This window comes from Leuciscus leuciscus (assembly GCF_965113295.1).
Source record: "Leuciscus leuciscus genome assembly, chromosome: 25".
NCBI classification, from domain to species: domain Eukaryota; kingdom Metazoa; phylum Chordata; class Actinopteri; order Cypriniformes; family Leuciscidae; genus Leuciscus; species Leuciscus leuciscus.
The window spans coordinates 19,843,910-19,858,030 of NC_138724.1; the positions used below are offsets into that span (position 1 = coordinate 19,843,910).

Below are 14,121 nucleotides of genomic sequence, written 5' to 3' on the forward strand. Positions count from 1 at the left end.
CTGTAGAGTCGACGGCGCATCTGCGGGAATTAGATTTGAATGTAAACAAAAAGTATTTTCTGTGCTTTATTTGAGATTTGTAATAAAAAAGATAGAGAAACGTTACACAGGAAATGGTTTAGAAACAAGAAGATTGCCAGTGTTGTTCCTGTTTATGACATTTTAGTCTAACATTTCATCATTAAAACTGTCAGAATTTAGTCATGTGACTTCAATTACCTTTTATGTTACACAATTTTGTCTAATTATTATCGAGTGCTTAAAGAAATGAATAATGATTAAAAGGATAATGATTAAAGAAACCTAATTCTTTAAAAGTTTTATAAATAAACGCTTTATTTTTCAAGTAATCACGTTTAAGTGATAGGAAAAAGAATATGTTAGGAATCCACTCTCGGCCTTGATTCTGATTGGCCATTCTGTTATCAGATGATGCTGTGTATATTTGTGTATTTGATCATTGTCATGGCAACCGAGATGTGCTACTTTCATTTGTTCTAGCTCTGCCGCCTCTTTCTTCTCACATAAGCAAATGTGTTTATATTTGGTTAATAAGTAGCCTTCATTACTGGAAAATAGATCCCTATACAAGAATAATTAAACTCATACTCAAGACTTTACATAATAGTAAAGTATTAATATATTTAAAAATTATTGTATTTAAAATATATATTTTTTCATTGTCATTTTTTGTTTGTTAATACAGTTATTAATGTAATATATGAAATAATTTGTTTAAATTAATTATTTGTAATCTCTGTAATGGCACAATTTCTTTAGAAACAATGGATATCCTCATGAGATTGCTTTAAAACACTGTAGGCTGGGGACACTTCACTATAAGAATATGAATTGAATGGAGGGTTAGACTCCCTTTCTTAGATTAGTCTTCCACCCACAGGCACCTAAAGTCATGGGATCATGTACAAAGACGGAAATGAGGTTGTCAGCCGATTGGGTTGGTAATGACTCCTGCCTTGAGGAGATTTTATGGGATTCAATGCAGCATCTTGTACCACAACTACAGTTTTTAATATTCAATGCTAATCAATAACTAACACTGAGTGAATGAATAGTATCCACTATTATTATAATTATTAGTCATTTTTTTTAAATATTAGCTTGCCCCCCCGAACCATGAACAAATTCCACTGAATCTCAAATGATCAAATTATTATTATTATATTATATTATATTATAACAAAAAAATATCTAAAATCTTTAATTATTATTTTGTGGATGAAATTACATTTGTTTGTAATAAAATTGCTGACACATTTAGCAAAATGAAAGGCTAATTTTATAGCATTTATTTTATTCCTATAATATTGAACTAACAATTATTCACTTTTTGCTTGATCTGCCAAAATTACAGCTTGATTTCAAATGATAAAAAATATTCTGTCCACAAGTGATGGGATTATGTCTTGTTTATCTCAAGCATGCATTGTAAATAAAAGTCGCTGTCTTTAAGTACAACTTAGATGATTAAGTAATTTCAACTTAAATTATGTTGAATTGACTTAAAAAATGTATCTTGTATAACTTATTAAAAAAAAAAAGTTTAAAATTGCTTATCTTATTTTTATGAGTTAAAGCAGGGTAAAAACATGTTGTAACTTATTGATCAAATAATTTTTTACAGTGTGCTGCCCAACACTATGTGAGATGTGTGTATAAAATATAAAATATTAGGGCTGGAATAACGCGTCGATTTAATCGATTGCATCGATTACGCACTGTTTTCGTTCTTAATCCCCTGTTATGTTTCACACAAAACAAAAAAATTACAGCAGATGGTAATGGCTGGTATGGCAGCGCTGCTTAATACGGTTGCTTTCATACAGTGTGACAACCCCATTCTCTAATCGAACTGACACCTGCACATTTTCAGTACACACAACCGCATTCTCAGCAAACCGCAGAGAACTAGTTGTCCTGGGGTGCGTTTCCCGAACAACGACGTAACTCGCTGCTTAACTACCGTAGTGCGATGCATCGTTGAAGAAATCAACTAGCTAGTCTGTTCAGCTAACCACAGGTGGAGAGCTGTCGTTCCAACCATACAACTTTGCGATGCTGTTTGCGATTGTTCGTTGGAACGATGGTTTCGGGAAACACGGACTCGTTGAACTATGCTGATAACGACGGAACTTGCGAACATACTTGGCCAACGCTGCTTTTGGGAAACGCACCCCAGGACAACTAGCTCTCTGCCATGTCATATAATGTGAGAAGAGATAGTATACATTACTCATGGAGACGGACAAATGATTTGCGCAGCTCAAACTCTCTGCACTTGGTTACTAAGCATTTAAAGTCCTTTTTTGGCTGATTAAAATTTCTGATGGATGAGCTAACACTTGATTGGACAATTGGTTTAATTGTCAGTTGTCAATTGTGATCAAATTTCCCAATGTTATTGACATCGCCATTTTTGATTCTGCCCCTGAATGCGGTTGTGAGTCCTGAAAATGTGCAGGCTCATATTAAGCTGCCAAACTAGCCATTAGCATCTGCTTGGTATGAACATAAACAGCTCGTTGCTCCAGCCCCATAAAATGTTTACTTATGTTTACAATGTGACATCACATAGATGTTGTCAAGTCAGAGATTTAGTTCGACAAAGCTAATTCCGACATGACGTAAACGTAGCATTATTGTACCATCTCAAATAAGTTTGGTCCTTGATCCAAAGAGGAAGTGGCTGTATAATTCCCCTGATTGTTTGAAACATCAAACCTTGCATTTTTTAGTGGTTCAAGCGCTCTGCAAACTAGGTAACTTGTACAAAACATGGCATTTAAGCTCTCGGATGACCCTGTTATACATTTGTCAGTGATTAGTCTCAATCCTGAAAGACCACCTTGTATCTGTCTGCTCTGGGTTTGCCGCAGCTTTAATCAGGTGCGAGGCATCTGAGCGTCTAAGCAGCCTGAAAACAATCCGGGCCGACCTGAAGGGTCTTGTCTAGCAGTTTGCCAGGTTTATCCTTGTGGAACCACTGGATCAGTTGTGGATTAGCAAAGGAAGAAGGCTTTCCTTTTCCTATCTCCAGCCAGGTTTAAACGAGATTGGACTCGAAACATTTCACACATGCTCACGTTTTAACTTAAAAAAGTAATACTTAAAGTAGAGAAAATTGCGGGAAAGCTCTCGAAATCTTTCTCGGCTGTTGGAAAGCATGCACAGATGTCTCTGTTAACCAAACACTTTTGCTTTTTTTTTTTCTAATCTTGACATTTATGAGGCTTTGGTTTTAGCCGAGAGATGAAGGGGGGAATGCCGGCCCGGGCGGTGGGTGGTCCTGATGTGACAGTTGCCCCGTTACTTATGTATCCATTGCATTCAGAAAGGCCGGACATTGGCCTTCAGAGACCCTCCTGCTTCTCCATCAACCTTCGACTCAGATTTTATGGCCATCTGCTGGTTAGCAGCACTGATCGCATGGGTTGCTTTCCAATGGTGGGCCGCCACATTTGACCTGTACTTTCCAGGTCGTGACCTTCACCTCATTTCCTTACACGCAGCCATTCCGACAGCAGGGTTGAGTTTATCTGATATCCCCCCTTAGTGCTGCTGCAAAGTGCCAAGTTTCGGGAAGCAGACCACTTAGCTTTGATACTTCAGTTTCTGTTTTGACCCTGCTCTGTCCTCGCCAAGCCTGGGTCCATCTGGACAGGTCTGCCCTGGCCTCCCTTCCCACCACCCAGGGAGGGAATACCAAGCTTCCCATGCAGGGAATCACTGTTGTCACTTTTTACCTTTCCCCTACTTTAGTACACTGGGAAAAATTTGGCTAGAAAGAAATGACAATGTTGTTTTGGTGTGTTGACTGTTGTTTTGAGTGCTAGGTTGTGAAAGATGCTGCAGTCATGTGGTGCGACCAGCATGCAGGAGAAAAACATATAACAGGAAAGGATATCCTATAGAGAAGACCCCTGCAGACCCTCATGACTGTGTGTCAAGGTCAATAAGTCTTAAAATAGCAGACCATTTGACCTTTAAAATGTCGTGTGGTGCGACTCTCCCAAAATGTATATGAACTATGATATTTACAGTACACTATAAATTAAAACTTCATGATATTAAATATCAGATAATTTGACCTTTTTATGACAAGGCAAGGGTAGTTCATGTTGTGAAAAGTCAAGTGGTATGACCCCCCCCCCAAAACGATATGAAATATAGTATTGATTAAATATAAAAATATTTATGAATTAATAATTTTATGGCAATGTTGCGAAATGTATTGTGGTGTGACTCCCCAAAAACTTTGATGTTTATGAATTAATAATTTGTAATATTTGTAACAAAAAAAAGCTTGATAATTTTGGAAAATAAAGATATAAGAAGATGTAAGAAAACTATTTTTATTAATGTTATTTGTTTAATTCCTTTTACTTTTTTGAATAATAAAAAAAAGTTATAAATTGCTGATTCCAAAAGATGAATTTTTAACATCATTACTCAAGTGCATTGTACTCCTATGCATTATCAGTGTTGGAAACTGTAAATTGAAATAATACTTCACAATATTACTGTTTTTACTGTATTATTGAAAATTGTAAACTTAAACTTAGTTTTTCAAAACCATATGAAACCACCAAGAAAACAATTTGGGCTGACCTGAAGGAAAAATATGTTATACTTTTATGTTTTACTTGATGGTTGCACCACTTGATATTTTTTGAGTAATTAAATGTAAACTTTTCATGAAAATGTTATAAAAGTTTTTCCGTGCCAAAACATGAAAACAAAGTACATTTTGGAAGAACGAGTCTTTTAAACTATTTTCTGAAAGTTTTTTTCTTTTCATTTTTTTCTTTTTTATCATGGACTCTCTTGGAGAACTCCTATCCTCTGCTCTTATAGCTGTAATTCATGATAAACAATTTGCTATGTAATACTGGAGTTTTTGTTGGTTCCTTGCAACAATTTTCCCAGAGGAGCTTGTCTGGAATCTGGGAGGTTGTGATGTCAGGGTTCAGGCTGACCTCAGGAATCTGTCGGAGGTCCTCAGAGCCAGAAGTTTTTGCATTCTGGAGCTAGCGTAGCATAGCTTCCGGCCTACATTCAGGGTTTCTAGGAACAGCCGATGCTTGGTGCAAAGACTGCCTTGTCTAGATCAGAAAGAGAAGGGACAGAGAGAGCCGAGGGGTGGTGCGGATACTCAAGGCTGTACATCAGCCGAGCACAATGCTGTCAGCCGAGGGAACATCTGGGTTTTTCCCTCCAGACAATGCTGACATGGATATGCACAAACATTGCCAGAGGGACACGCAGGGAGAGGAGATGGAATGGAAGGAGAGTTGGAAGTTTATGTACTGTAAGAAGAGAGATATTTACAACACAAGCACTTTTGGGAGCTGCTCAGAATAAGGCTTTAAAGAAAAAACAGACTTAAAGGGATAGTTCACCCAGAATTTTTTATTTTGTCATTATGCACCCCCATGTCGTTTCAAACCTGTATGACTTTCTTCTACAGAACACAAAAGGGTGAGACTTGAACGTGCTAGTCAATGCAGTTACAATGCTTTCAAGCTTAAAAAAAGATCATAAGCAACATAAAAGTATCAATATAAAAGTGATCTATATGAATGTTTTGATGCCTTAAACTGAATTTAAATTGCTATTCACTGATAATCTTCCTCTCCATTGAGTTCGAGACAGTGAGTGGTAAATAAATCATTTAGACCAGTTTTGTGAACTGAATCAACTGATTAATTGAACAGAATGATCATTTGTCCATGAACATGCCATTAATTTTGGGGTGAATTGTTTCTTTAATTTGTCGGATTCCTGAAGGTTGACTTTGATATGCACCGTGGAGGTCATCTTTTGGATTCCGCAGGAAGTATGCGTGTAAAGGTTAAGGTGGCGCTCTTCTGGCATGTATTACTGATGTTAACCTTGGGCTTCTTGCCTTGTGAGATGCATCAGCTGGGAGGGAGGGCAGAGAGCAAGGCTGATCCCAGCATCCCACCCACAGGTGCTCTACGTCCCCAGTGAAGGACACCATCACTTTCGCCTTGCACAAGCACCACTCACATTTTCTTCACAAACTTGTACAAAATAAAACATGGAATAAGAAATTAAGGTATTGCTGATTCCCAAAGGTGAATTTTGAGCATCATTACTCCAGTCTTCAGTGTTCACATGATCCTTTACAAATCATTTTAATATGCTAATTTGATGCTCAGCTATTTTTGGTGCTCAAATAGAGCTAGAAATAGTTCATATTATTATCAATGTTGGAAACATTTTTGTGGGAACTGTGATACTTTTTTAATCAGGATTCTTTGATTAATAAAAACATTCAAACGAACAGTATTTATCAGCAATACAAGATCTTGACAAAAAATTTATGCCCTTCTTGATGGAAATAAATGTTGTGATGATATTTCCATCAAGAGGTGCATCAATGTTTGGTCAAGATCTTGTATTTGCAATGCAAAAGTCCAGCACTCTGTAAAGTCTCCTCCAGCACATCCCAAAGACTTTCAATGAATTTAAGGTCTGGACTCAGAGGTGCCAATTCATGTGTGAAAGTTATTCTTCATGCTTCCTCCCTACCATCCTTTAACAATCTGAGCCTGATGAATCTTGACATTGTCATCCTGGAATATGGCCATGATGTTTCTTCCTACATGGTTCACAAGTGCAGCAATATGAGCTATATTCCATTTAACTCATTTGATAGTTGTGTGCGTATCTTTTGATATGGATCTTTTCAAATGAACCAATTGATGCAGATTACTCTTATCTGAATGAATGATTCACATGCCAAATTGATCTGCTTCTGAACTTCAACTCATTGATTGAATGATTCAGTCGTATCGCCTTCTGGAGTGGAAACAGTCCATTCTAATTTGGGTCTGTTTCTCACTTCAAGCTGTCAGACTTCAGAAGACTTGGAAGATAGTGCTCAAGTCATATGGACCACTTTTTTGATAGCTTTGCATCCTTTTTGAAGCTTGAACGCTTGAGTACTCTGATAGTGCAGATGAGGGGTTTTAGCGTGCGTGTTGCTCCACCCTCCTCTCATGTGGTATGGGCCCAGAGCCCAGGTTGGCAGGGTGGAAAAAGCCCCTATCACCCAACCAACATTGACGCTTGCTCTGCGCTTGGTGTGGTGTTGTTGTTTTCCCTCCTCTTTTATGCCCCACAAGAATTTCTGAGAAATCCACCTTTTCATATTTCCTCTGCCTTATAAAGCAGAATCAAAGAAAGTGGTTTGCATTCGCTCGAGGTGCAGAGCTGCTTCTCTTTCTTAGTTTGCTGCGAAAGGCCAGTTTGGCAACAAGCTTCTAGCAAAGCATCTTGTACCAAAGGCCTCAGCCGTTTGCTCTTCTAGACCTGCAGTGCCACTGAATACCTTTGACCTTTTGGTTGCATCAGTGCCTAGTGGTAATTTAGTTTATTTTTACTTATGGGTGACTTCACAACTAACCCTATTTTTTTCTTTATGGCCTACATTTTTTCGTGTTTAATATATGGTTTGGGTTGGAAATGTCAAATAATAGAAAACCCAATTTAACATGGTTTTGAAGGTGGAACAAAAAGAGTTAATAAATCATAAATTATACATTTTCCTATCACCTTTTTGCTGGCTTATTGGTTAAATGGTGCTGTCATAATGATATTACATTTATTTAAACTTAAACTGAATTTGAGTTTATTGAATTGAATTTAAACTGATAATACTTCTCTTATATTTATATCAGTAAAAAAAGAAACATTTGCAGAAAAAAGAGATGCTATTAATACAAAGTAAATATTTGTAAGATATTATTATTATTATTATTAATGAGTTTTGAGTACTATTTTATTTAGTTTAAGACAGTCTAAAGCTACATCAAATTTTTAATTTTGATAAATTAAATATACTTAATAATGCATCCTTGCTGAAAGAAAAATCAACAATATACCACAAACAACTATTCTGATAATTGCCAATAAAACTATAAATTTCACACACATTTGTCAACTTTACACCATAATTTCATATTATAATTCATATTAAAATTAAAACTTTAAAGAAAAAGCATTTCTCTTCAATCTGAGGATGTAAAAATCACACCATTTAAAAAAAAAAGATTTACCATCAAAACCATGCGCTTGTCTGAAGTTTAAAATCATTGGTTACCCGTAAGCTAATCACATAACGTCTGATTATGGCGTGTGTTATGTGCCGGCTCAGCCGCATCGAACTTCCACTGTAAACACATGTATGATGCGAAAACAAAACCATCGAGCGAAATACCGGAGTGAACATGGCTGTGAACGACTTTTGCAGATTATGTGAAGTAAATCTACGCATCCACGGTACAATCAGCGTCTACGTCACGGCTCTCAGCCCACCCTCTGTTCGTTGATTGGCCGGCTGTTTTGAGGCCGGAGGAAAACTGGGAGATAGGTCGCTATCTCAGACTGAGTACAGAAGCGAACTGAAATTGAGCGGAAGTACGAAGTCTGACGTAGTCAGGCTATAGTTTTTGCCCTTATTATAATGAATTATTGTTACTAATAAATTGATCAAATCAAATAAAAATGTAATGAATGATGGATGGATGGATGGACGGATGGGGTGACTGACACCAGGTTTCTCCGATTGTATTGCATTAAAATGAACTTTTGGTTAATGGCATGGCATTATTATCTGTGTTAATAAGGTCAGGCGATGGCTGTCGGGCCGTGCGCCTGCACCATCGGCTCTCGACGGCAGGTGAGCTGACATTCACCTCAAAGCCACTGCACTCGTGTCACTCCGCAGCCTGGCTCATTATGGGATTAAGCACAGCCCAGTCCAGTCACATCATGATTCCTGGCCGGTCTGGCCTCGAGGGCCGGCTCCATGCGGCCCCATGCCTCTCTGAGCGCCGACGGCTCCCAAAGCCCTCCTCAAATGTGTCACATTCCACATGATACCCGTCTCAGTGGCAGCCGACTTTCTCACAGAACTTTAAAACCCTATTTTTCTTTGAATGGGAGTTTCTCCTTTGTTGTGCGGGACCGTGCAGCCAGGCCCCTAGCAACTTCCCTGACCTGGAATGCTGCTGGAATTCTTAGGCAGCGCTTGCCAACTTTGGCTACCTGGTAAAAGGGATTAGGGCAGCTTTATCCCTTAGTCAAGAATGCGGAATGGATAAACTTCTGACCAAAGAGACGAGGTTGATGTTCAAAGTGTCGTCGCGGAGCGATGCTCTGACATGTTCTTCCCAACCGCTGTCTATCTGATAGGATCGTGTTTCCACTCACCCGTCACCTGACTGTACAGTAAATAACACAGTTGTCACTTCCAATTGATACATGAGACCGCAAACTGTTAAACTAGTTTGAAATGGGTAGCAATGACAATTATCCTGAGTGCTTTGTTCCTCAAAATAAAAGGAACAGATCAAAAATATTCTGCATTACAAAATAAAGTATTTCAGAAACATTAAAAGGCTCCCCATGAAACAATGAGATCAAAGCGGTTATATTTATTAAAATAAAAATTAATAAAAACATTTTAATATTTAATTTTGGATATTGTCTTTAATGAGAAACATGAGACTACCAGCCGTTAAACTAGTTTGAAATGGATAGTGATGACCGTATCCTATACATGCTTTGTTCCTCAAAATTAAGGGAGCGGATCAAAAAAATGCATAACAGAATAAAGCCTATATGTCGGAAACGTTAAAAGGCTTCCCATGGAGCTGTGACAATGAGATCAAAGCAGCTACCCACTTATAGGCTCAGTTTACTGTCGTTCCTTTCACAAAGAAGCGAATCTGTTTCTACAAAACATGTCACATAAATGCCTCAAACTGAGCCAAACATGCAACAACAACTCATTTTGGATGATTTTTTTGTATTTTTTATGCCTGCATCACAAGGGCACATCGGTATACTTTTTAGAGAAAGCAGGTAATCTGAACTGAGCTGCACAGGAATGCAGCTTTCGTTTATACTAAGGTCTGGGGAGCTGTGGAGCAAAGGAGTGGGAACAGAGAAAGTCATGGGAACAGGACGAGCGTTCTGTGCATGCCAGTGATGTCAGGTGGAGCTGCAGTCAACATTATAGAGACACTATAGACAGGAGGATGTTACTTTATTAGCTATCATTTAGAAAATGCTTTCGGTCAACTTAGTCCAGGGGTCTATAAACTCTCAAAGTTGCAAATTTTACTTTTGCGCAAAATTGGAATATTGCATAAGACATTTGTGAATACAGCAACATTTCCTGTTAAAGCAACAAAGCGTCACTTCCTGTGAAATTGGAGCAAAATATCTGTAATAAAAATGGAAGTTGCTGGAATCTGGGAAGCCACTGTGGCTGTTATTCTGCGTTCGAATTCTGGTGTTTGGGAATGCAATCATGTGAGATGCTTCTGGGAGGGAATTAAACCACATCATGACAGACTTTGGCTCAGGCATTTCAGAATGATCAAACCAGCATTTGAGATGCTGTGCGATTAGATCGATCTGCTGGTTAGTCCAGTTATCCAATCACATTCAGTGTTGAGGCAAAGTCACGTGGGATTTTTTTTGCGCATCGAGGGGATTTATTAGTTAAATGTTTTATCCAACGTAGTTTATGAGCATGACCTCTTATTGGATAGAAAAGTATCTTTCTCAATTAAGTGCATACACAGAATGTATGTGCATCTTGGCATTTCCATGTTTTTTAATGCAATATCCCAAAATGGATGCTGTTCAATTGAACTTTCAAAGAATCCTGAAAAATCACTGCTTTCAACATTGATAACAATAATAATAAATGTTTCCTGAGCATATTATAGCATATCAGCATATTCGAATGATTTCTGGAGGATCATGTGGCTCCACACTGAAGACTGGAGTAATGGAGTTTTGCCATCACGGGTATAAATTACATTTTGAACTATATTAACATGGAAAAAACATATATTAAATTCCAATGATATTTCACGGTATTAATGTTTTTACTGTATTTTTGCTTTGGTGAGCATAAGAGGCTTCTTTCAAAAACATTAAAAATCTTACCGACCCCAAACTTTTAAACAGTTACACCCTAGACTTCCAGTATTGAAATTAGTGGTTGATCAACGTGGGACTTTTCTTAAACAATTACATTTGGTCCCCCCAAAGTAATGTTGCTTTGTCAGTGCCTTTAACAGGTACAGTGACAGTGACAAGACAGGCATCATTCAGGCTTGATTTGGCACCGGAGACATTGGATTTACCAGTTACTGTACATTCCTTCCACATCAGTCAGAATCCAGTCAGTAGAATGGCCTTTTTTTTTGAGAGAGGATATCTGATTATCTCCTTGTCTGGGTGCACATGAATGCTGAATAAACATGTGCTCTTGTTGTAAAATTCCATTTAACAGACAGACTATAGGGTTGAATAACGCACTGTAGTTTGAATGAATCATAGCCTGTCTAAATGAGAAAGTTGCCATTTCCTTTCACTTAAATGGTTAGTTCATCCAAATACCCTTTGTGTCAAAGCTATTGTATGGTATTGTATTTTTTTTTCTTCTCATTTTTGCAACTCAATAGCGCACGTCCTCACTTACTTTCATTGTATGGAAAAAGTTGAGTGTGCAAAGGCGTTTGTAGATGATACCGGAGAAAGAATAAGGACAAAAATATACCATTGTTGTCAGATTGTATTGCCGATTTGAAACATGTTCTTGACCCAGTATCTTGACATACAGTTTTTGAAACCATTTTTTCTCATAAATTGCTTGTTTAATGTCAAGTTTAATTCATCGTGTTCATTTCTAAGTAGAAAGACTGAAATTGTATTTTCTTGTAAAACACACTTGAATAATCGTTATATCTTTTAAAGTCATTTTTTTTACAGTGCATGTAGGTACATAAATCAAGCATAATCAATCCATGCAGTTCTCTTAGCCTATATATGTGGATATCCAGCTCTTTTGCTTTGCTTAAAGGTGAACTAAGTAACTTTTTTTACCTTAACTGAACAGCTTCGGAGTCATTGGAATGGTTATATTACTTATTTCGGGTTGAATGGTGGTCGTTTCGCACCCCCCTGGTGCCCGTGAGCGGAAAATACGCACTTGCAACTTTGAGCCGGCGGGCCGCCGGCCGCTGCGTCAGGAAGTCTCGCGTGATATCAGGTCTCGCGATGTAAACAATTGCTTTACGGCCAAAAGAAATCTGCTAAAATGCTGTCATTATTGCGCTCCCTCACGCTGTCCGAACCCGAATGAAGAAGACGTTTTAAAGAACGTCCCATCTGCTTTGATGTCGTTAATCTATAGCCTCTGGTGTCTGAGAATCACCAACGAGTTTTTACAACAGTGTTGTCAAATATCTATTCCGAAGCTGTGGGGGGAGCTCTAGAGACAGACCTGCGAGCAAAAAGCGAGAATACAGCGGAGAAATCCCGAAGCTACTGAGTGCTGCTTTAATGTTTGTTCAAATTCAATGTTTTTCAAAAAAATTGTCCAGCGGCGTGTGGCTTTAAGCTAATGAAGCAACAGAAAGATGATGTAACGTTGGCGCACAAGTCTTGGGTCCATTGCCCAGTTTGATCCATAAACGGAACCAAGTTGACAAGAGAGGAGAGACGTCTACTTCCGATGTCACCACAGAACAATCGCCTCTTCACTTGATCGGCCAACTGTATCTACACTACCTATTCCCAAAGAGGAAGACAAGACAGGCATAGAGAGACAGATTGAGTTAAATGTAAAGGAAAGACTGAGACAGTCATTCCCGACTCGTGTGAGAGAGCGAATAAGAGACCTTTTCCCACACAGCGACAGTAACTCTGCCCAGAGGAGCAATGCCCATTCCCATCCATCTCACCGTTTCACAGGCTGGAAATCCCCCGGCTGCACAAAGAGCCCAAATTTAATACTGAGCCTCTGGAGGCGCAGGAGGGTCCCCTGACCAATATTGATACGAGAGGTACCTTTGTGTGAGAAACCTTAAGGGAGCAAAACAATTGTTGTGGTTGCAGAGTCCTTATTATGCCCAAGTGCGGCGGATACGCGTTACGTTTTGTTGATAAAAGGGAAACGTACACTCACGTTCGCAATCGATTCCTTTTCTTTGCAGACATATAGTCTTGTACCTGTCACATTATTTTCGGAACTCGGGTCGCACTTGCTGAGCTGTTCAGCGAATGAGACGCTGTGTAATTTGAACGCGCGTTGTCCGCTCAAGGCTCTGATGCCACGACTGTGTCAAATATGCACAGTCACCTGGTTACAGGCCCAAAGGTAAAGGAAACGTGAAGTGGGTGGTTCACTTTCTGCCATTGTGCTTTTGTAAAATCAGCTTGCTAGTAATTGTAATTCCAATCGTTTATGTATCATCTCCACAATCAGCTCACAAGTAATGCTTGGGGACAGGAAATGAACAGAGCTCAAATTACATTATAGCAACACAATATATTTTCAAAAGCAACTGATTGGTGGTATATATTTGTCGGTGAGTACCTTTATAAATCAGTGAGTACAGCGATTACCTTTGTTGGTTTGTCAGTGAGTTTCTTTATAATTTATAGTAATATATTAATAATTTATCATTCATTATTTGGCTGATTAATTTTTTTTATAAAATAATATATAAACATTTTATTCGATACTCTGCCATTCAAAGGTTTGGGATCGGTAAAATTGTTAATTATTTAAAAAGAAGTCTCTTATGCTTACCAAGGCTGTGTTTATTTGATAAAAAAAAAAAAAAAAAAAAAAAAGGAAAAATATTATTACAATTTAAAAGAACTGTTTTCTATTTGATTATATTTTAAAATGTAATTTATTACTCCAGTCTTAAGTGTCACATGATCCTTCAGATATCATTCTAATATGCTTTGCAAACATTTATTATTGTTATCAATGAACAGCAAATTCAGATTTGCCATCACAGGAATAAATTACATTTAAAATATTTTCTAATTATATACACATATTTTAAATTGTAATAATATTTAACAATATTACAGTTTTTATTTATTTTTTTAAATCAAATAAATGCAGGCTTGGTGAGCATAAGAGACTTCTTTTAAAAACATAAAAAATCTTACAGATCCCAAACTTTTGAATGGCAGTATATATAATATTTATTTTATAATAATATAAATATAATATAAACACATTTTAGCACA

The 14,121-nt window shown here is 37.7% G+C and overlaps 1 protein-coding gene and 1 long non-coding RNA gene across 7 annotated transcripts in view; one reads left to right on the forward strand and one right to left on the reverse strand.

Annotated features, from left to right (window-relative positions):
• The window catches only part of LOC309490294 (uncharacterized protein), a 142,155-nt gene that overhangs the window by 31,161 nt on the left and 96,873 nt on the right, over positions 1-14,121 (forward strand). The gene's annotated exons all lie outside the window — the stretch shown is intronic.
• The window catches only part of LOC309490298, a 53,153-nt gene continuing 48,578 nt past the window's right edge, over positions 9,547-14,121 (reverse strand). The window contains exon 2 of the long non-coding RNA XR_014202663.1: positions 9,547-11,008. This is a non-coding gene — a long non-coding RNA (uncharacterized lncRNA). The remainder of the gene's footprint in view (positions 11,009-14,121) is intronic.